At 44.2% G+C, this 23679-nt stretch overlaps 1 protein-coding gene across 5 annotated transcripts in view; it reads left to right on the top strand.

The window, feature by feature from the left end:
- Positions 1 to 2534: 2534 nt before the first annotated feature.
- Gjc1 (gap junction protein gamma 1) overlaps positions 2535 to 23679 on the top strand; it is a 28197-nt gene continuing 7052 nt past the window's right edge. Inside the window, exon 1 of one of the 5 annotated variants that reach the window (XM_057775350.1) lies at positions 2535 to 2571. The gene's annotated coding sequence lies outside the window, so the exon portion shown is untranslated. Of the gene's footprint in view, positions 2572 to 4230; positions 4408 to 4745; positions 4958 to 5218; positions 5505 to 23679 lie in introns of those variants that run through there. The other 4 variants (XM_057775348.1, XM_057775349.1, XM_057775346.1 and 1 more) reach the window with 4 other exon arrangements.

Raw genomic sequence — 23679 nt, 5'->3', positions numbered from 1 at the left:
GAGGCCAGCCTGATCTATAAGAGCTAGTTCTAGAACAGGCACCAAAACTGCAGAGAAACTCTGTCTTGAAAAACAAAACAAACAAACCAATAATAATAATAATACACAAAGGAATTCTGCTTACTGGCATCCCCCTCATTACTTGATCAGCTTACTTTTTTATACAGTGGAGGACCATGTGCCCAGGGGTGGCACGCCCACAGTCAGCCCCTGCAGCTGAGCTCTTTCTCTGTCCTGCCCGCCAGCTCCCAAATAATGACATGGCAACTTCTTATTAATTATGAAAGCTCAGCCTTTAGCTTATGCTTGTCCCACGAGCTCCTAGAACTTAATTTAATTTGTTGCTATTCACCTACATTTTGCCTGGGACTTTTTACCTTTTATTATTCTTTTTGTCCTGCTTTCCTACTTCCTCCATGTCTGTCTGTCTGTCTAGCTCCTGGCATCTCTCCTCCCTGTTTCCCTCGGTCTCTGTGAAAGCTAGATTCCTCTTCCAATTTACTCTCTCTGCCCAGAAGTCCCACCTATACTCCTCCCCTAGCTATTGGTCGTTTAGCTTCTTATTAGAATCAGGTGCCTTAGGCAGGCAAGGTAAACAAACGCAACACATTTTTACATAGTTAAACTAATATTCCACAACAGGCTGCACCCTCCCACATCAATGATTAATCAAGACAAATGCCCCACAAACTCACCTACAGACCAGTCTTACAAAGGCATTTCTCAGTTAAGGTTCCCTCTTCCCAGAGGACCCTAGCTGTGCCAAGTGGACTAAAGAGAACTCAGCAGAACACATCTAAAGAGAGATGATGATTGATTGATACCCAGGTAACAGTTTAGAAGGAACTGTCCCCAGTCTCCATAAGAAATAGACAAAGATTAAGGATGGCTTCCCCGGCAGACTTAGTCATCAATTTATAGGAGGATGATCCTAGTGGGTATTTGATTCTCCATGTATATAATTCTCTATCTTTAATTATGTAAAATGTATAATCCAGGCACTCAACCTTTTTGAACAGGACATAAGATTTATTACTTATATTGATGGGGTTGTAGCTCAGTGAATGCTCGCAGTATCCACTGCATGTCCAGGGAACCATAACTGATATATTTGACACCACATCCATCCAGGATGAGCAGCTTATTGGCCACCATGTCTTTACAAACATTGCAGATGGGTGAAGTGGCCACACACCTTTAATCTCAGCACACAGGAGACAGAGGCTTCAGACTTCATGGAACTGGAGTTTACAGGTGGTTGTGAAAGGCTATGTGGGCATTGAGAATCAAACCCGGGTCCTCTGGAACAGCATCCAGTGCTCTTAACCATTGAGCCATCTCTCTAGTCCACAGTGAAGTAGCATACTATTAAAATTATACAATGTGCCGGGCGTTGGTGGCGCACGCCTTTAATCCCAGCACTCGGGAGGCAGAGGCAGGCAGATCTCTGTGAGTTCGAGACCAGCCTGGTCTACAAGAGCTAGTTCCAGGACAGGCTCCAAAACCACAGAGAAACCCTGTCTCGAAAAAATCAAAAATAAAATAAAATAAAATAAAATTATACAATGTACCGTTCACACCACTCCATGTTCTACAGTGTTACACCTGTAGCATACCGCCTGCACTACGGGATGGTTCATGAGCCGGGAAAGGGGCTGGAGATTTAAACACACACACACACACACACACACACACACACACACAGAGGCGAGAACATGGGTCATCCTTGAACCAGGAATGCCCCCTTTATTGTGTTCCAGGGCAGCTTCTATAGGGATCCTTGACTGATAGCCATGCCCCAGCCAAACCCACCAGAAACTACTCCCCTGCCATCAGGAACTCCTGAGAGTCTCGTGCTCAGAGCAGCTGCAAACACAGGAAAACAAGTTGTTTTGCTCAGAGCAGCTGCAAGCATAACAAGTTGTTTAAGAGGAATTCAGGGTCTGGGGGTCCACAGCGCCCAACAATACAGGGTTGGGAAGAGAAGAGGATGATCAGTAAAGTGCTTGTCACGAAAGCAGGAGAACCTGAGTTTGGATCTCCAGCACCTACATACAAAGTGGGAGGTGACTCTGTGTGTGTTGAGACAGGGTCTCTCCATGGAGTCCTCGATGTCCTGAAGCTAACTGTGTAGACCAGACTGGTCTCAAACTCACAGAGATCCACCCAAGAGTAGAGAGAAGATCCCTGGAGATTCTGGTGGCTGGCCAGCCTAGCTGAATCAACCAGCTCCAGGTGAAATGAGAAATTCTGTCTCAAAAAATAAAGCAGAGAGGAGTGAAGACATCTGACATTGACCTTTAGCCCCTCCATGCACAAGCGAACACTACACACACACACACACAGACACACAGACACACACACACACACAGCTCAGAGTCTGGGGTAGAGAGCTGCCTGGCACACAGGAGCCCCTGAGTTTGAGTGTCACCACCAAGAAAGGAAGAAAAAACCCATCTACAGCTCAACATACCAACTAATCACACCCGCGCACTCAGCATCCAGGTTAAGACCAGACCTAGCTCCCCAGAGTCCCATCGTGTTCCTTTCCAGGACTGTCCTGCACACCAGGTAAGCTTGTTTCTTACTTAGCAGCAATTCCTTTTGCCCATTTTAAACTATATATAGATGGAAACTTTGAATGAGCGTGTATAAGCCGGTGTTTATTCTCATGGATGCACACTGTACCAATGTATGATTATAGTAGCCTTTATTCTGTGGTTGATGGGCATTTCGAGTGGTTTTGTTTGCTGGCCATTGTGAATAGTGCTTCTATGAACACCCTGTCACGAGTGTGTTGGTGATCCTCTATAAGCGTTTCTGTAGAAGTCCCATGGGATCTCTAAAGTTCTAGTGAGTTCAAATGTTGACACCGTAGTGGATATGTGCTCTCCAGAGTGATTTGTACCAATTTACATGTGTGTCCAGGCTGTGGCTTTCTTTCCATGTATTTAAAAGCACTTCACATTTGCCCCTTGCCATATTACCACTAGAGAGGTAACACGATGGCGAAGCCCGACTGGGGAGAACTTTGATACTGAGGCCAAGCGTGTTAAGGAATTAAAGACTCAAAGCAGCTGAGTGGGACCGTGTTGGCTCTCAACAAACCCGATGTGGATCAGAAGTAGCTATCGTATAGAAACAGAGGCTCAGAGCTAGCAGGGTGGCCCTTACCTTTAATCTGGCAGAGGTCGGAGGAGCTCTGTGATTTAAAGATGAGCCTGGTCTACATAGCAAGTTTCAGAATAACTAAAACTACAAAGAGAGACCCTGTCTCAAAAACTAACAAAGGAAAACGGGGTCAAAGCACTGGTGTGGTGACCCCGGGGCTCAAATCCCACCACTCAGAAGGTGGAGGCAGGTGTCAGGAGTTCAAGGCCACTTCCCAGCTACGGTCTGAGTTTGAAATCAGCCTGGGCTACGTGTGACCTTGTTTCATAAACAAAATAACAATAAAAATGAAAATTGAGGCTCAAGTGAGCACACGCTTTGATTTTTTTTAGAGAGAAGCTAGAATCCCACATTTAAAAGTTTAGGCAATTTACATTTTTGGAAAACCTCATAGTAGCCAAACAAAACCCCAGGGAGGTAGGGAGGCAGTCTTTGCAGTTCTTAAACCTGTGAACTAGCCCTTGGGGCATGGCTTCAGGCGGAATTTGACCAGTAAGTCGTCTCACTCGTAACAGCTTAATTCCTTCCCTGGCCAGGGCCAAAACTAAAAGCCTGCCCGTTTGTAATTCTAGAATACAGGAATGGTCCGCACTAGACTATACAAAACAGCCTCCTGCCCTACATCTCCAGTAAGCTGTCTTTTGTCACCCAGTCTCACTCTATTTAAAATATTTAGGGGAATTTTTCGTGGCTTTTCTTAGACATTTATTTTTATTTTAAATTATTTGTGTCTGTATGTAGGTGTGTGTACATCAGTACAAGAGCTCACAGAGTCAGATCCCCCAGGGCTTGGATTTACAGGTGGTTGTGAACGCCCCGTGTGGGTGTTGGGGATTCACTGCAATAGTTCTACAAACTCTTCACCGCTGAGCCATCTCTCCCGCCCCAGGTTTCCTTTTCTTAACTGGCAGCTCCGAGCAGGGGAATTCCAGTCCACGCACATTCTTAAAAAGTCTTGTACTTGGGATCTTGCTGGGACGCAAGGAGTTAAGAGGAAATGGCCTATTAGGGTTTTGCTAATCCGAGAAACCCAGGACCTCAAAACTATGTAGAACGCCTGTAAAAGCTACGATTCCACCAGGCGGGGATGGTTGGCCGAGAGGCCCCGGAGGTTCTTCGAGTAACTGCAGAGCAGAACCTAGAACGGCCATGAGCATCCCGAGATCCGCTGGACCAAGGCCCTGACCTAGCGCACGAGATAACGGCGGCTCTCCGGCCCGACCCGGGGCAACTCAGGTGAGGCGTGTCTCCATCACGCCGTTAGCTGCAGGCTCCTCCGAGAATCTCACCGGAGGAGAGGAGCCTGGGCTGCAGTGCGCCAAGTCTGCAGCCCACCCGGGATCCCCGGCTCCATGCGCAGGGGTCCCCCCCGGCCCGCGCGCCCCCACCGCCGACGGGACCGCCCGGGAGCGCGCGCAGCCGGTCACGGAAAGTTGGCGCCGGCGCGGGGGCCGCGCGCTCCGGGCGCCCCCCCCTCCCACCCACCCGAGGCGCACGTGCCGCCGCGCCCCCGCTCCCAGGCCCAGACGGGACGCCCCCCACCCCCATCGCGGCACGCAGTGCGCAGGCGCCTCCCCGCGGGTCCCGGCGGCGGGAGCGGGAGCTAGAGAGGGAGGCGGCGGGCCCGGCTTCAGCCTCGGCTGAGGGCTGAGGCGAAGAAGGCGGTGGCGGCAGCGGTGGCGGCGAGGCGGCGAAGGTGATGGCGACGCGGGGCCCATGAGGCGGCGGCCGGCGGGACGGGCCGAAGCCCGGCGGAGGAGGCGGCTTCGGGGGCGCCCACCGCCGGGTGAGCGGCGGCTTGAGGGGGGACCCGGGCCGGGCGCGGCCGGGCGAACTCTGAGGCGCCTCGAAAGCGGCGGCGGCGGGAGCGGCTGCGGGCCAGGCTCCCGGGAGTGGCGGGGCGGGAAGGGACGCCGCCGAAGCCTTCCCGCCGAGCCCGGAGGGGCGTCGCCACCGCGTCCCGCCGCCGCCCTCGGCGCGCCCGCCCTCTTTGTCCCCAGGCGCGCGGTTCCCAAATTGGGAGGGAAACGGCTCGGGCGGGCCGGGAGCGGGCGGCGGCGCTCCCGCAACTCCTCGGGCGGTTGGGGGGCCGGCGGGGCCGGCGCTGGGCGGGCTGGTCTTTGTCTGGCGACGGCAGCCGCTCCTCCGTGGCGTGCTGCGGGGTCCGGCGGCTCCTCCGACTCTGTCGGAGGTTTTTACCGGAGGTTCGGTTCGAGCGCTGCGCAGCGGGAGAGGGGCTGGCGGGAGGACCCGACTCGTCGCCTCTTGTTGAACACCTTTTCTTTACTTGAGACGACTTTATCCTCACTTCGTAAAACTTTGGAGCTCTGTTGGTTTGTATTTTTTTTTTTTTAATTGTTCTTCGTTGAGTCTCCAGATTGAAAATAGAGGGGAGGCGCTAATGCTGTGATTGGGCTGGCTGCTGCGGTTGGAGTTTTTGAGTTGAAGTGATTTATGTGACTTGTATTTAGAATTTGGGGGTCTCCCGCCCCCTGACCCTTTTGCGATTTATATTTGGGATTGCTTTCCTTCTGCGGAGTGAATGAGCTCGGTTTTTATCATCTGATATTTTCGGACATTTTCGGTCCTCGAGAATTGGCAGTGCTGCAGAATTCATTGTGCTCCTGCTTGTGTTTGGTTCTCATCAAACTCAGTGAAATCGAGGAAATCAAGGTAGACAAAGTTCTGGATAAGATATTTTCTGTGTGTCTTAAGTCTGGAAGTCCTTGTTTTTGTGTGCATCCTTGTAAGTGGATATATGTGAAAGCGCTGTACAAAGCTATACAAAGGAAAGATTTTAATTCTCTGTTAAGCAGAAATCATGTATTACAGATACGTGAGTATCTGTCGGAAGAGAATTAATGATGTAATCTTGGAATCAAATCCTTCCCTCTGTAAACAGTTGGTAGGAATTTTTCAGAGCAAGAATGAAAAGCAAAAAGAAAAAAGCCCCACAAACTTAATTGTGTAGCTCCTAACTAAATTGCTTAGCTCCCAACTAAATTAATTGTGAATTTTTTTTTTAAATTTGCAGGTTTCTTTTGGTGTAAGCAGGGATTTGTGTGCAGTTACTTTGAGTTTCTGAAGGGCTGTGTAATGGCAGCATGCTAGGAACTCGAGCGGACTCTTCTGGGTGAAGGGTGAAAAGCTTTGTTAAACCAATCCGTTACCCAGATCTTCGGGTGCAGAGTACTGTCGGCAAAGGGCATTTTGGAGAGAAAACAGGCAGTGTAAGTTTTCTAAATGTGTCGATTTGTCATGGTCTCAGCCATTGGAGTCATTCTAGCAACTGAGCAAGGTGTTCAGTGCTGACTACATAACAGAGGTAAATTATTTCACAGTCTGGAGTTGACTGTCAGCACACCGTGGTTTATCTTTCAGACCTGTGGAATGTCTTTACCCAAAAGGGTTTTCCTAGGTACGAGCATGAGATGATCTCATTAAAGATTACATTTTACTTTTTATCCTCTTTGAAGTAGGAACTTGTATGCAGTTCCAGTTGATCTGGAACTTGGTATACATCCCAGGCTGGCTTTGAACTCTAGCCTGACCCTCCAGGTGATGGGGTTATAGGTGTGTACCACCACTGGTGGCTCATTCAACAAACTTTTGTGATGCTGGAGACATATGCTAAGCATGCAGGTTCCCCTATCACTGAGCCACACCCTCAGCCCCAGCAGATTTTTTCCCCTGGTTAAGTCCTTGTGTGACACAGAGCTCCGCCTTGAGTAAACAAAGATGTGTACCATCTTCTTTTCCCTCTCAATGTGTTTTGTTGGTGTTTTTGTTTTTGTTTTTCAAGACAGGGTTTCTCTGTGTAGCCCTGGATGTCCTGGAAATCACTCTAGACCAGGCTGGCCTCCAACTCTTAAAGAGGTCAACTGTCTCTGCCTCCCAGTGCTGGGATTAAAAGCATTTGCTACAACTGCTTGGCTCTTCTCAGTGTTTTTGTTTGTTTGTTTCTGAGACAGAGTTTTTCTGTAGTGTTAGAGCCTGTCCTGGAACTAGCTCTGATAGACCAGGCTGACCTCGAACTCACAGAGATCCGCCTGCCTCTGCCTCCTAAGTGCTGGGATTATCCTCTTAATATTTTTAACATAAAAAAAAAGATTAGCAATCTAGAAATTATCTAAAAGCCTTGAAAACAATGTACAAGCTTTTGGAATAAGTTTGTTTTTCCTCTATGGAAGAGGCGTTGTTTCACATACTATTCTTAACCTCTAACCTCTAACCAGTGTTTAACTCCCTAGTTACATGGCTTGTTGTAGCCATGTTGACTGTGGGACCTAACTGGTTTTGACTAAATTAGTTGTAACCTCATGATGACTTGTACATACCTTTTGAGGATGTTTGGAGTTAAGTGGAGTTAGACTCTATTTTTAGAGAATTCCTTTTGACTCATTCTTGGACCTGGGATTCCTACTTGCCCATCTAAAGTAGGTATTTATGTGGACTTAGATTCCATCCTGAAATGCTGTCTCAAGGGTTCTGATTCTGCTCCAGTTCTTCCTCAGGGCCATCTCTGATGTTGGCCATGTCTTTACCTGATAATCTTGGCCTTAGTCCTTATTCTTCTTTGCTCACTCTGAACTTACCCATTCTTGGTCTTCTTTTATCCAGTATATTTTGAATTTTGTTGTGCTTTTGAGACAGGGTCTTATTTTAGCCCAGGTGGACTGTGAGCTTACAGCAGCCCTGCTTCAGCCTCCCAGTGTGCTTGTGGAATTGGAATTACTGGTGTGAGCCGGTACGCTCCGTTAGTGTATATAGCACTGGAGATTGAGCTATCCTCTTGCATGCTAGGTAAGCACTCTGCCAGCTACACCTCCAGCTTGCTTTTATAGTTCTCTTTCTTTCCCTTTCTGTACTAGGGATTGAACCCACAGCATGGTAGACAAACACTCGGCTACTGAACTACATCCCTAGCCCTGCTTTTATATATATTTTCTTATTCTGTGTATTTTTGTCATACTTACATCTTTTTCCTATATCCTGAAAGTTCAAAGCCTGCCCAGAGAGTCTTTGCATACACTCTGTTTCCTTTACCCCAGAGGCAACTTTTTATCTTTACTCCTATCAAGAAACCTTTCAGGATAATAGAGATGAGTCAGTAGTTAAGAACACTTGTTCTTAAGAGGACGTGGTTCGATTGCATACATGTCAGTCAGCCATCTATAACTCCAGTTCCAGAGCATCTTTTTTTTTGTGGGGGGAGGTTTCGAGATAGGGTTTCTCTGTGGTTTTGGAGTCTGTCCTGGAACTAGCTCTTGTAGACCAGGCTAGTCTCAAACTCACAGAGATCCGCCTGCCTCTGCCTCCCGAGTGCTGGGATTAAAGGTGTGCGCCACCACCTCCCTGCTCCAGAGTATCTTAACACTGCCTTCTGACCTTGCAAGCACCAAGCACATAAGTGGTGCACAGATAAACACATGAACAAAATACTCATACACATAAAATTAAATTAAAAAGAAAGAAACCTATTTCTTTCTAGTTTAGCTGAGGGACCTCTAAAATACAGTACTCTTCTGGGAATCTGTGCTTATTTGTATAATGTCTGTGTCACCATTAGACTGTATAGTGTATTCTGTAATGTTTAGAGTAATGTCTTGTCTGTGATATCTCAGTACCCTCAGCACCTAGCTAGTTCATGTCTGTATTTAGCAATTTGGTGCTTGCTAATTTTTTTGTTGTAGTTGTTTGGTATAGTAAAGTACTTCTGATAAAGCTTTAGGGATTCTGTCTGGAAGATTTGCTTTGCTGTTACATATATTGATATTCTCTTCCTTTGTGTTTGTGTTTTATTGCCTTTTTGTTGTTGTTTTGAGGTAAAGAGTCTCCCCCATACAACCTAAGGTGACCTTAGAACTGGTCTGTGTGCCTTAACCTCAAGTACTAGGATTATAGATGTGTACACCTGGTTTAAATATTGTGTTTGTATGTTAATGGCCTTATGTGTGATTGTAATGTTTTGTTGTGGTTTGTTTAAAGATTTTATCTTTAAGCCGGGCGGTGGTGGCGCACGCCTTTAATCCCAGCACTTGGGAGGCAGAGGCAGGCGGATCTCTGTGAGTTCGAGACCAGCCTGGTCTACAAGAGCTAGTTCCAGGATAGGCTCCAAAACCACAGAGAAACCCTGTCTCGAAAAACCAAAAAAAAAAAAAGATTTTATTTTTAGTTGGACATGTGGCCCATACCTTAAATTCCAGCACCTAGAAGACAGGCAAATGGATCTCTGTCAGTTTGAGGACACCCAGGACTATATACTGAGACCCTGTTTCAAACAAAACAGAGCTAGGGAGATGGCTCAGGGGTTATGAACACAGAGAACCTTAATTTGGTTCCTCGAATCCACATGAAGGCTCCTAACCTTCTTAACTCCAGCCCAGGGATCCAGTGTCCTCTTCTGATCTCTGCAGGCACTGCATGAATATGGTGCACATACTTACCTGGCAGGCAAACACCATACACATAAAATAAGTTTAAACAAACAAAAAGATTTATTTTATGTGTATGTGTGTGTGCCTGATACCCAAGGAGACCAGAAGAAGGCATTAGATCTTGTAGGTGATTGTATGCCACCCATCGTGGGTGCTGGCACTCAAACCCAGGTCCTCTGAAAGATCAGCCAGTGCTCTTAACTGCTGGGCCACCTCTCCAGCCCCTGATATTTTCTTTTTAAAATTAAAAGAAATAAAGAAAATTTGTGACTGTTTTTCTAACTTTTGTTAAACCTCAGTGATGATGTTTCAGCTTTTCATGTGCTGATGTTGTGGGTGGGTAGTGATGGTGTATTTGAATGTTAGAACATTCACTAATGATGTTCAGGGGCCCATGTTTGATTCCAGCACCAAAAACAAAACAAAAAAATACCATGTCCCACCCCTTCACCCCAAACAACTAGTTCCCATAAACAAAGGTACTGCATTACCTGTAGTATAATATGTATAATATTGGGGAATCTTATTTTCAGCAGGATCTTTGCTAAGCTTGAGCAGTCTGTCAAGTGAAATATTTTTTTTCACATTGCTTCTATCTAGTTTTTAAATTTTGCTTTGTTTTGTTGTATGTTTTTGAGACAGAATAACTTAAACTCTGCAGTCTAGGCTGCCTCAAACTCATGATTCTGCTGCCTCAGCTTCCCACATTGAGGCTCGTATTATTGATTTTTATCCCGTTTTCCGATACATAATTAGAAACCCATACTAGCCTTAAACTTAGACTCCTCCTGTCTCAGACTCCTGATACTGGGATTACAGGTTTGAACCACAGGCCTGGCCTAGGCCATCTTATTTTGAGTTTGGAAAAATGTTAGGAATTGTGATGGGTTGAATAAAAATGGCCCCTATAGGCTCATATATTTGAATGCTTTCTTATCAGGGAATGACACTGCTTGAGAAGGTTAGGAGGTGTAGCCTTGTTGGAGGAAGTGTGTAACTGGAGATGGGATTTGAGGTTTTAAAAGTCCAAGCTAGGCCTGGTGTCTTTTTCTTCCTGCTGTCTGTGAATTCAATGTAGAACCCTCAGCTATTCCAGCAATATTTCTGCATGGCAATATGCTCCCCACCATAATGACAGTGAACTGGACCTCTGAAACTGTAAGCGAGCCCCAAGTAAATGCTTTCTCTTGTAAGAGTTGCTGTGGTCATGGTGTCTCTTTACAGCAATAGAACACTAAGACAGAAATGGTAGAGATATCTTAATTTAGAAAAAAAACAAGTTGTGTATCTGAAGCCATTGCATTCTGTTATACTTAAAGCTAGAATATAGAAGTGGGAAAATATGTCTATGGTTTGAGATATTATCTAAGAAAAATTTTGTATGATTTATGGTTTGCATCTTAGGTGTTCCCCTAAAGCATGAGTTGAAGGCTTTGGTCTCTAGGTGATGATGCTGCAGGAGGTGATAGTGTGCCTTTGGAGGCTGTTTCTGTGCTTCCTGGCTTCTGTGTGAACAGTCGTGTTCTTCCCCACTCCTCCCATGAATCTGTGTGTCCAAAGTAATGGTGCCAATGACCCTGGGTTGAGATTGATACCACAAGCAAAGTCCACCCTCTTTTCTTGGTTTATTGTTGTTATTTGTCATTGGAAGCTGATGGATGCACAGAGGCTACAAAGTCTTTTCTTTTTTTGTATTGAGGCAGCATTTCATGTAGCTGAACATAGCCCTTAATTCGTGATCCTCCTACCTCCACCTCCTAGGTGCTGGGATTCCAGGTGTGCACTACATCCTGTAAGAAACAAAGGACATTGAGCCTATAGTTCATGATCCTAGAGGAGCTAAGTGCAAGCTGAATCCTGAGAAAAACATACCTAGATCCACCTGGAAAGGGGAAATAGACAAGATCACCTGACAGAATTGGGAGCATGGGGGTGGGAGAGGAGTAGGGAGGGTGGAAGGGGAAGATGAGGGGAGAGAGGGGGTGGGAGTAGAACTTGAGGGAATGGGATAGTTGAGATGGAGGAAGGAAAGAGATATCTTTATTGAGGGAGCCATTATGGGACTAGCAAGAAACCTGGCACTAGAGAAATTCCCAGGACTCCAAAAGGGTGGCCCCAGCTAAGACCCTAAGAGGAGAGGGTGCCCAAACTGGCCTTGCCCTGTAGTCAGACTGATGAATATCTTAAATATCACCATAGAACCTTCACCCAGCAACTGGTGGAAACAGAGGCAGAGACCTGCATCGGAGCACTGGACTGAGCTCCTAAAGTCCAGTTGAAGAGTAGGAGGAGTGAGAACATGAGCAAAGAGGTCAAGACTATGATGGGTTCACCTACTGAAACAGTTTGCCTGAGCTAATGGGAGCTCACCAACTCCAGCTGGACAGGGAAGGAAACAGCATAGGACCAAACTGAACCCTCTGAATGTGGTTGACAGTTATTTGTCTGGGGCAGACTGCAGTGGCAGTCGCACGAGGATTTATCCCTACTGCTTGTAGCGGTTTTTTTTTTTTTTTTTTTTTTGAACCTATTCTCTTTGGATGGATACCTTGCTTAGCCTAGATATAGTAGGAAGGGCCTTGGACCTTCCCCAAAGCAATGTGCCTTACCCTCTCTGAGGAGTGGATGGTGAGTTGGTTGGGGGGAGGTGGAGGGAATGGGAGGAGGGGTGGGAGTGGGAACTGGGATTGGTATATAAAATGAAAAAAGATAGTTTGTTTTCTTTAAAAAAAAAGAAAAAGAAAAAAATAGCACACACACACACAAAAGAAAGAAGGAAAGAAAGAAAAAGAAAAGTGGCTTTATTATTTGAACCACAACAGAACCCCGCATCTAGGAGTTTTGTTTCTAGCTGCTTTTTATGTTTTTCACAGGGAAACTGTCCCCTCACTCTGGAGGTTTGAAATTGTATATATATGAGCATAATTTCTTAAGATAGGGGAAAGAAAAAGGAGATCTGTGTTCAGAATAGTATTCTTAAATTCTAATAGCTAATCTTAAAGCCTCAAAGTAACATTTTGGTTTTAAAAGGGAGTGTGTAGAACTATATATTAATACCACAAGATAGGCCCATTGGGCTTGTACTGAATCTCATGGCATGTTGTTATTCCAGCAAAAGAACCCATGATATGAAGGAAAGTGATTAGAAGATGAAAATTGTATAACATTCACGTTGCAAATAAACATTTAATGGAACTTGTAATTGAAACTGACTTTTTTTTCCCTACTATGTATGTGCAGGGGGATTAAGTCCTGAGTCTCCTGCGTGCTACACAAGTGCCCCACTCTTGATCTAAATCCTCAACCTCTGGTGGCTGTTTTAATCAGTTTTTCAAATAAAGGCAAATTCCTTCCAATGCCTAATACCGGATGACTATCAACAAAGAATAATGGCACCCACTGTGGGTTTTCAAGGACTGCTGGGAGAGTGTGGAAGCACAGACTGTGATACCAGCACGAGAGGCAGAGGGGAGGGATGAGGAGTTCAGTCATTTGATGCCAGTCTGGACTGTCTATAAAACCCAGCAATTTAAAAACAGAAAGGAAGCCAGGCGGCGGTGACACACGCTTTTAATCCCAGCACGTGGGAGGCAGAGGTAGGTGCATCTCTGTGAGTTAGAGAACAGCCTGGTCTACAGAGAGTTCCAGGATAGCCAAAGCTACACATAAAAACTCTGTCTCAAAAAACATTTAAAAAGGATATTAGGTGTGATAATTTCCCTTTCTTTTAATTAAAAAATTAAATTGTGTCTGTGTACAGGCAGGACCATGACATTCACAGATGGAGGTCAAAGGACAATTGTTTTAAAATATTTCTTAAAGATTTATATTATGTGTATGAACTGTATGTACACCTACATGCCGGAAGGTGGCACCAGATCCCATTATAGATGGCTGTGAGCCACCATGTGGTTACTGGGAGTTGAACTTAGGACTTTTGGCCCTGAGCCATCTTTCCAGCCCTCAGAGGACAACTTTTGGGAGTTGGTTCTTTCTTTTTTTTTTTTTTTTTTTTGGTTTTTCGAGACAGGGTTTCTCTGTAGTTTTGGTGCCTGTCCCGGAACTAGCTCTTGTAGACCAGGCTGGCCTTGAACTCACAGAGATCCGCCTGCCTCTGCCTCCCGAGTGCTGGGATTAAAGGCGTGCGCCACCACCGCCCGGCTAGTTGGTTCTTTCTTTTTTTTTTTTTTTTTTTTTTTGGTTTTTTGAGACAGGGTTTCTCTGTGGTTTTGGAGCCTGTCCTGGAACTAGCTCTTGTAGACCAGGCTGGTCTCGAACTCACAGAGATCCGCCTGTCTCTGCCTCCCGAGTGCTGGGATTAAAGGCGTGCGCCACCACCGCCTGGCCAGTTGGTTCTTTCTTAACCCTGTTGAATGACACAGGATCTTTCTTGGTGGTCTACTGTGCTGCATATCCCAGGGTCACTGCCTTTGAACTGTGGACTTTTTTTCACCTCCCATCTCCATGTAGGCATGCTGGGATTATAGATACATGGCACCCAGGGTTCTTTCAGGATTGAATTTAGGTTGTCTGGCTTGTGCTACCATTTGAACCATCATACTGGCTTCCTGGTAATGTTTTATACTTCATCTCCATGTTGTTCACGTGTCTGTTTAATTTGTGAAAATTCATGAAGGAGTGCACTTGTATCTGTGCTTACTCTTTCCCTCCCTGCTGCTGGAATTAAACATAAGGTCTTGTGCATACTAGGCAAATGCTCTCCCACTGAATTAGCTGTACCTCAGTCCTATTTGTTCATCTTACCATATTTTATTCTTCAGTAAGTTTACCAAAAAATCAAAATTGTGTATAAAAATTTAGGTTGAAGAATTCTTTTGAAAAATACACCTTGCCTGATAGGCTCTCACAGCTGGAGTAAGCTAGTCCACTTTAGGTGGTGCCTCTATTCCCCATCTGTCACAGGCTTCTTCTCATCCTCTTTAGTTGTATTACGTTATTGGTATCCAAAGGGTTCAAATGCTAAAAAAAAAAAAAAAAAAGCATATTTGAAAAATAATTGAAATCTTACATGCCACTCATTTTCTTTTAAGATTTATTTATTTTGGGGGCTGGAGAGATGGCTCAGAGGTTAAGAGCACTGACTGCTCTTCCAGAGGTCCTGAGTTCAATTCCCAGCAACCACATGGTGGCTCACAACCATCTGTAATGAGATCTGGTGCCCTCTTCTGGCCTGAGGGCATACATGGAGGCTGAACACTGTGTATTTTAAATCTTTAAAGAAAAGATTTATTTATTTTTATCTTATATATGACCTGAAGTTTCAGCTCACTCATGTAAGCACCTAAAAGGGGCTGGAGACATAGCTCCACAGTTAGGAGCACTGGCTGTGCTTCCAGAGGACCTGGGTTCAACCCCGGCAACCACAGCTCACAACTGTCTGCAACTTCAGTTTCAAGATATCTGTTGGGCCGGGCGGTGGTGGCGCACGCCTTTAATCCCAGCACTCGGGAGGCAGAGGCAGGTGGATCTCTGGGAGTTCGAGGCCAGCCTGATCTACAAGAGCTAGTTCCGGGACAGGCACCAAAGCTACAGAGAAACCCTGTCTCAAAAAACCAAAAAAAAAAAAAAAAAAAAGCTGTTGGTTTTTTTGTTGTTGCTGTTGTTTGTTTGTTTGCCTCTGCAGGAACCAGGCACACAAAGATATACCTGCATGCGAAACACTCATACACATTAAAAAGAAGAAAATAAAACTTCCAAAGATGTATAGATATCACTATGGTTATTTAAGAGTACGTTTTGTTCCTCTAAGAAGAATATTAATATCCTAAAGTAATAGCACCACCCCTTATAGACTTAGACAACCACTAATCCACTTTCAGTCTTATTACAGTCTTGAATTTGTCTAGATAATTTTGTATTTTATCTAGATAATTGTGGATATTTAAATTTTGTGTTCTGTGCTTAAAAAAAAAATTACAAGACAAGCGCAGTAGCACATGCTTACAGTCCCAGAACCGGCAACTGGGGGGAGGGGTTGTTGGCAGGCTTAGCAGGGCTGCCTCATGATCTTTCTTGGGTATGTGGTATTTCATTTTACACTTCCGCATAACAGTCCCTCTCTGAGGAAAGTCATAACAGGAAGAGGTTAGGGAAGGAACCTGGAGGCAGGAGCTGAAGCAGAAGCCATGGAGGAGTGCTGTTTACTGACTTACAAATAATGTACCTTAAAAGATTTTTTTCCTTATGTATGTATGCCTGAGTGTCCTGAGTGTGTGCTTTATGCACTATATGTGTGCAGGAGCCCTTGGAGGTGAGAAGAGAGCACTGGATCCCTTGGAGCTAGAGTTAGGTGATTGTAAACTGTGATGTGGGTGCTGGAAACAAAACTGATGTCCTCTGCAAGAGCAGCAAACATCTCTCTAGCCCCTCAAAGAATAATGTTAAAAAAATAGGCCGGGCGGTGGTGGCGCACGCCTTTAATCCCAGCACTTGGGAGGCAGAGGCAGGCGGATCTCTGGGAGTTCGAGTCCAGCCTGGTCTACAAGAGCTAGTTCCAGGACAGGAACCAAAAGCTACGGAGAAACCCTGTGTCGAAAATCCCCCCCCAAATATATATATATATATATATAATTGTAGATACACGTTGACACACCTGTAATCCTAGCATTTGGGAAGTAGAGGCAGAGGGATCAAGGCCAGCCAGGGCTACACAGTGACATAGTGAGACCCTATCTCAGCTCCCCACCCTTACCCCCTCAAAGTCAGTCTGTCTATTACAGAGGCTTATAACATTATATAAAATATTCTTATAGCAAGTATTCTGTATTTAGGAATAATTACAAATGTAGTATTACTGATCAAAAGGTAGTATTTTAGAGTTTTTTCTTGGTGAAGAGTGGCTTTTTAGAGAAGGTCTATTTAGACCAAGTGTCCTTGATTGAACTGTGGCTGTCTGCCTCTGTGCACTGACAGTATTTCAGTTCTTGATAAATATTGCTCAGATGTCTGTAGGAAGTATGCTAGATCACACTTGCCATTGCTGTATGATGACGTTAGAACTTCACAAACCTAGCAATATTGGAAATACATTTATTTGACGTGTTCACTTTCCAAGACTGAATATTGTTTAGAATTCTCAATTTGATCTACGCTTAGGCTGTTTTAGATATGGATACCAGTACTGTCCTTTTTGAATGAAGCCAGCCCCACTTAGGAGGCGTTGTGAATGAATGTGGTATCCCATACTTTTCCAGCTGGTTCCCGAATGTTCTTGAATTCAAGCAGAATGGCTCTTTGCCAGTGTAAATTGGCACTTCAGCCCACAATGGTGTGTTTTATTTCCTTGTTGGTTGGTAGAGCCAACATTTCAGATGCCTCTCTTTTCGGTTGGTTTTATAATTTGATTCATGATAAATTATATCTTGTGTTTCTCAAATGTTGTTCATAGCCAGGAACACTTTTGAAAACAAGTTGTTTTCATGTTTATGCCACATAGATTACTGTTTGCCAGTTAGCTGCCATAATTCTTTTTCTTAGAAATTGTCACCAGCTAGTTATTAAGCATCTATTATCACTGATGTGGAATTAACTTCCACTTAAAACGTCCCAGTTAAACAAAACTTTGTTGTAAACCCCTTAATTGATTCCTTGTCTGCACACTGCAACGTTACTCATTCAGGGGTGTGAGTCACTAGTGCGATTCTAACGGATTGCTCAGCTCTCGATCTGGGATGCTCAGAGAGTTATGTAGTGAGCCCATCTTCAGGTTTTTTTTTTTTTTTTTTTTAAGTTTAGTCCAGATTTTCTGGAATGGCTGTTTGGGAAATACTGTTGTTTTTTTTTTTTTGTTTGTTTGTTTTTGTTTTTTGTTTTTTTGTTTTTTTTTGTTTTTCGAGACAGGGTTTCTCTGTGGCTTTGGAGCCTGTCCTGGAACTAGCTCTTGTAGACCAGGCTGGTCTCGAACTCACAGAGATCCGCCTGCCTCTGCCTCCCAAGTGCTGGGATTAAAGGTGTGCGCCACCACCGCCCGGCTCTGTTGTTTTGTTTTGAGACAGGGTTTCTCTGTGTAACAGTCTTAGTTGTTCTGGATCTTGTTCTGTAGACCAGGCTGGCCTCGAACTCAGAGATATGTCTGCCCCGGCCTCCTGAGTGCTGGGATTGAAGACGTGCACTACCACCTCCCATCTGGGAAATATCTTTATGAAAATTTGACATCTTGTTATTGCTAATGTCATCACTGTTACTTTGCTTCCTTCCTTACCCTGGAGTGCTGAATTTTCTGTAATTTTTTGGTTGTTTTATGAATTTTATTGTGCCAGAGATAATATTAAGCAATGTGAACCTTAGAAATCAACGAGTTTGTTAGTCTCCATTTGATATTCTCCATTATGTCACAATTGGAAAGTTGGAAACATGGAAAGAGGGGATGGAGAGATGGCTCAGTGGTAAAGAACATGTACTGCTCTTACAGAGGACCTCAGTTCAGTTCCTAGACACCTGTAACCCCAACTCCAGGAGATTTGAGATGCTTCTGACCTTATTGGGTACCTGTAGTCATAAGCTGTATGTGTGTGGAAAGAAATATGGAAAATAAGACCTGATTCCTGAAGCACGGAAATCACATTCTGAATCACTGTCCTTGGCTCCTACTCCATTCTGCTCAGTTTTGTAAAATTTAGGTTTAAGAATTACTTAGTTTATCTATAAATTTTTGTTTATTTTTGGGGACAGAGTTTCTTGGTGTAGCCTTGGCTGTCCTGGCTTCTTTTATTTATTTATTTTTTGAAGATTTATTTATTATTTCTGCAGTGTTCTGCCTGCATGTATGTCTGCAGGCCAGAAGAGGGTTCCAGATCTCATTACAGATGGTTGTGAGCCACCATGTAGGTACTGGGAGTTGAACTCAGGACCTCTAGAAGAGCAGCCAGGGCTCTTAACTGCTGAGTCATCTCTCCAGTCCTGGCTTCTTTTTTTTTTGTTTTTTTTTTTGTTTTTTTTTTTTTTGTTTTTCGAGACAGGGTTTCTCTGTGGTTTTGGAGCCTGTCCTGGAACTAGCTCTTGTAGACCAGGCTGGTCTCGAACTCACAGAGATCCGCCTGCCTCTGCCTCCCAAGTGCTGGGATTAAAGGCGTGCGCCACCACCGCCCGGCCTGGCTTCTTTTTAAAATATTTTAAAGCTTTGTGCTGAGTTCATTTGAGTTTGGTTCTAGCTTGTTTCTAGGCTTGGGTCTGAGCATGCTCAGAGCTCCCAGTCTAAATCAGCTTCGCCTCCTTCTGAATGCTCTGGTGTTAGGATCTTTCCCCTTTGGTAGGAATACAAAGCATTGCTTGTCCTGTATCATGTCCAAATTGCCCCACTTTGGGTATTTTCTTCATACATGAACTAATCAGTGCTGAAGACAGGAGGCCCTTCACAGATATCCAGGGCCTGTTTCTGTAGCATGAATCCTCCCACGTCACCATTCATTTCCCTGTGAACTGTGATCTGTTCTTCATAGTAGTCACCACTGACTGCACATATACCAAACACTATGCATCTATAGCATTAATAATATTAATAATGATATTAGCTGGGCATGGTGAACCAGACCTTTAATCCCAGGACTTGGAAGGCAGAGGCAGGTGGATTTCTGAGTTTGAGGCCAACCTGGTCTACATAGAGAGCTTCAGGATAGCCAGGTGTAGCACGAATTGTAATTTATTTTAATAATAACCCACAGTCAGATATTGAGGGGTGAAAGCTATATGAGATCAGAGGAATAGTGCAGCCTGCCACTAGAGAGACCTCCTACTTCTACTGAATCCTTGGACTGCTGCCTCAGACTACTCTGAGCTCCTGTCTCCTATCTTATATTCCTCTCTCTTCCCAGCCATATCACTCCTGTCTCCACCTCCCAAGTGCAGATCACCTTTGTTTCTCTTTTAGACGGGATCAATTTTGTGTAGCCCAGGGTGGCTTTGAACTAACAGATCCGTCTGCCTCTGTTTCCCAAATCTTGTGATTAAAGGTGTGTGCCACCACAGCCTGGCCTCTAATGGCTTCGCTCTGCAGGCTGATGCTTCAGGCAAGCTTTATATGTTAACACACAAACAAAATATCACTACGTGTTTATAGCGTGCTGCCCTGAGTTCCGCCTGCTTTCTCTGTCTGGGCTGTCTCCTCAACTCAGTGAGTCTACTATACTTTGTTTATTTCTTCCTCCTTGCTCTGGAAACCCTCTAGTTAGCTTAGATAATTAGAGGTCTCGTGTTGTTTCCCTCCTCTCAGGCATTGCCTATTATTTAAAAAGTGAATAACTACTGCTTTATAGACTTTCCCTTAGTGTTAATTAAGTGTATTAGTGTTAATACATTCAGGACCATGTCATATCCCAAGATGTCCTTGAACTGATGTGCTTTCCTTCAGCAAACTGAGTGCTGCGATTAGAAACTTGGTACCATGCCTAGTCTGTCTGACCTTTTGTTTTGGGTTTTTTTGGTTTTTCGAGGCAGGGTTTCTCTGTGTAACAGTCCTGGCTGTCCTGAAATTCATTTTGTAGACCAAGCTGGCCTCGAACTCAATGAGATCTACCTGTCTCTGCCTCCCAAATGCTAGTGCTGGGATTAAAGGTGTGCACCATCACTGCCCAACCTCCCCCCCCCCCCCGAGACAGGGTTTCTCTGTGGCTTTGGAGCCTGTCCTGGAACTAGCTCTTGTAGACCAGGCTGGTCTCGAACTCACAGAGATCCGCCTGCCTCTGCGTCCCAAGTGCTGGGATTAAAGGCGTGCACCACCAACATCCGGCTGATTTATTTTAAATTCCGTGTGTATAGCTGGTTATGAGCCACTGTGTGGCTATTGGGAATTGAATCTGGGTCCTCTGGAAGAACAACTAGTCCTCTTACTGTGCACACACACACATGCACACGCACACACATGGAGATTGAATCTGAGTCCTCTGGAAGAACAGCTCGTCCTCTTACTGTGAACACACACACATGCACGCACACACACACAGCAGTATGTAGATATGTAGTGGCTCACACTTGTGATCTCAGTACTCAGGATACTGAGTCAATAGGATTCCTGAGACCTCAAGGTAAGACTACAAAGACCCTTCCTTACAAAAAGAAAAAGAAAAAAAGAAACTGTTCATTGTTCCCTTGTACTGTTTCTAGTTAGCTCTTTTTTCTTTAGGGGTAGGGAGAGGAAGCTAAGCTTGGTGGTACTTGCCTGTGTAGTTTGAGCACTCAGGAGGCAGGGGCAGGAGGATTGTCACAAGTTCTAGGACAGTTTGATCTAAATAGTAAGTTCTAGGCTAGCCAGGACCAATTTAGAGATGCTATCTTGAAAACCCAAAAACCAAATATTTAGATAAGTAAGTAAATAGAGGAGGTTGATCACATTTCTATGTATTGACTTTTGTTTTCCTCAACAAAATATGAGAGCCAGCGGTGGTGGCATATGCTTTTAATCTTAGTACTTGGGAAGCAGAGGGAGGTGGATCTCTTGTCAGTTCGAGACCAGCCTGGTCTACAGAGTAAGTTCCAGGATAGGTTCCAAAGCTACAGAGAAACCCTGTTTCAGAAAAAAAAAAAAAAACAAAAAAAAACCCAGACAAACAAAAAATAAAATAAAATTTAAAAAGTATGAGAGTTTCTGAGAATCTGGGATTGGGCTGGGATCACATGACTTGAGCTGGTTTTAAAGAGCCAAAGCCAAAATGAAACATCTCCAGGGAAAACAAGCAAATTGGTTTCTGAAAAATATTGAAGATTAGAAACTAAAACTTGAAAGTAAAAATGGTTAACTTCTAGCCCGACATTTGGCCTGACGCTAGATTCTATATGACATCCTGTCTTCTGCTTAAGCCATCCACAATCAAAGGTCACTGCCTCATGAGGCTGCTTACTCTGTTTTTGAGATAGGCGGATAAAATGGGAATCCAGAGGAAAAGTCTGAAGGGTTGTAACAAATGCTGAAAAAGCAGGTACTAGAGAAGTGTATCTGTCCATCTGCTGATCAGATGTTTATTTAGCACTTAAAATGTACCTTTCCCTACTTCCAGATGCTGAAGTAAGGTTCTGGCATTTGTCTTTTAGGGGCTCCCAGTCAAGTTGAGGTGACAAGATAAATGTTGAGGCACTCATAATAATCCTGATACTGTGTTTGGTTTGCCTTGCTCTCAGGACTTGGTATGTACAGTCTGCATATCTCCCCTTTAACAGTTGCCTCAAGCTTGCTGTCCCCAACCTGAATATACTAACTTCTCAGTGCCCAGGCATTGCCCCATTCAGCCATTCCACCCTTCCTGATCGAAAGGAACCTTGCAGTATTTTTGTTTTGTTTTTAAGCTTTAATTGATTTATTCTACATTTAAGATCTTAGACTCTGAAATTTCCTGGTCTTACCAAGTATTTTTATATTTATTTTATTTTATGTATATTAGTGTTATACCTGTATATCAGTGCACCACTTAGATGTCCAAGGAGATCAAAAGTTGTCAGATCCCCTGGAACAGGATGGTTGTGACCTACACGTGCTGGGAACTGAACCTGGGTCCTCTGCAAGAACAGCAAGTGCTCTCAACCTCTGAGTCATCTCTCAGGCTTTAAGAGGTGTTTTTTTGTTTTGTTTTGTTTTTTTAATAAATCAGATCCCAAGGATTGGAATAAAGTTCTCTCCACATGAAGCCTGTATGTAGTCCTGTTTGCACTGGGTGTGAGTGATGCTGGGAATCCAACACAGGCCCTTTAGCATGCTAAGTGAGCACTTTACCACTGAGACACAACCAGCTACAATAGCACAATTCATCACTAGCAAGACTGGCTGGCTTCAAATTCTGGTTTTACAATATTTAGTAATTAGATGATCTTAGACAAATTACATACATTATCTGAATCTCACTTTCTAATGTTTATGATGATCCCAATAATCAGACTCTACCACCTGAGATAATCCAGATAATATGATTTATACTTAAGTTTTAAAAATTCCATAAACTTCACTTAACAGAAGAATGCAGTAAGTTTTTACTTGATCCTAATAGTGTGTAACTAATAGAAAATTGTTATGAATTTTGGGCCTAATGTAACTCAGTGATATAACACTTCTAGTGCAAGGCAAGGTAGATTTATATCTTAAGTTACTTGGAAAATAAACTAAAAATAGCATATGTGGTTTCTGTCCAATTACTGCTAAATAAGCAAACATGATTTTCTTTAGTATGTATGTGGGTGCGTGAATAGTTTTGAGTTATGGACCACCATGAGCTGTAGTATACTTTTTAAAAAATTAGTGGTGGTTCTGCTGTTCCTTTGGAAGCCCATGCTTTTTTATTTTAGAAAGAAAATTGCCCATCACCCATTTTATGTGATGTTAAAATTAGTAAAACATATCATTTATATAGAAAGGGATACAGTAAAATGCTGAAATAGGCTGCTCTTTAAAATCAGGTTTATGCCGGGCGGTGGTGGCGCACGCCTTTAATCCCAGCACTCGGGAGGCAGAGGCAGGCAGATCTCTGTGAGTTCGAGGCCAGCCTGGTCTACAAGAGCTAGTTCCAGGACAGGAACCAAAAAGCTACGTAGAAACCCTGTCTCGAAAATCCAAAAAAATAAAAAAATAAAAAATAAATAAAATCAGGTTTATAAACTGGGTTGTGGTGGCGCATGCCTTTAATCCCAGCATGAGGAAGGCAGAGGCAGGTGGATCTCTTGAGTTTGAGGCCAGCCTGGTCTACAAAATGATTTCCAGGACAGCCAGGGCTGTTACACAGAGAAACCCTGTCTCCAAAAAAAAAAAGTTTGTTTAGCACCTATGGTGTTAGCTTCTGGTTGGTTCTGGTGAAAGTCTGGTAGGGTACCCAGGCAGCAAGAGTCTGGCAGCAGATCACCTCACCCGACAGAAAGCAGGAGGGACTCAGGGATCAGGATCAGGCTTTTATAACTCCTTCTCCCCAGTATGCAGTGCAAGAGACCAGCTTTCCACTCTGAGGTCAACATCCCAATGGCCTGTAGAATGTCCATTAGGCCTTTTTTGTTTGGTTTTAGTTTTGGGTTTTGATTTTAGGTTTTTGGGTTTTTTCGAGACAGGGTTTCTCTGTGTAGCTCTGGGTGTCCTGGAACTCAC

The sequence above is a fragment of the Chionomys nivalis genome, chromosome 7 (genome assembly GCF_950005125.1).
Source record: "Chionomys nivalis chromosome 7, mChiNiv1.1, whole genome shotgun sequence".
Lineage (NCBI taxonomy): Eukaryota > Metazoa > Chordata > Mammalia > Rodentia > Cricetidae > Chionomys > Chionomys nivalis.
The sequence above is the reverse complement of the archived record's forward strand: the minus strand, read 5'-3'. Positions and strand labels throughout refer to the sequence as shown.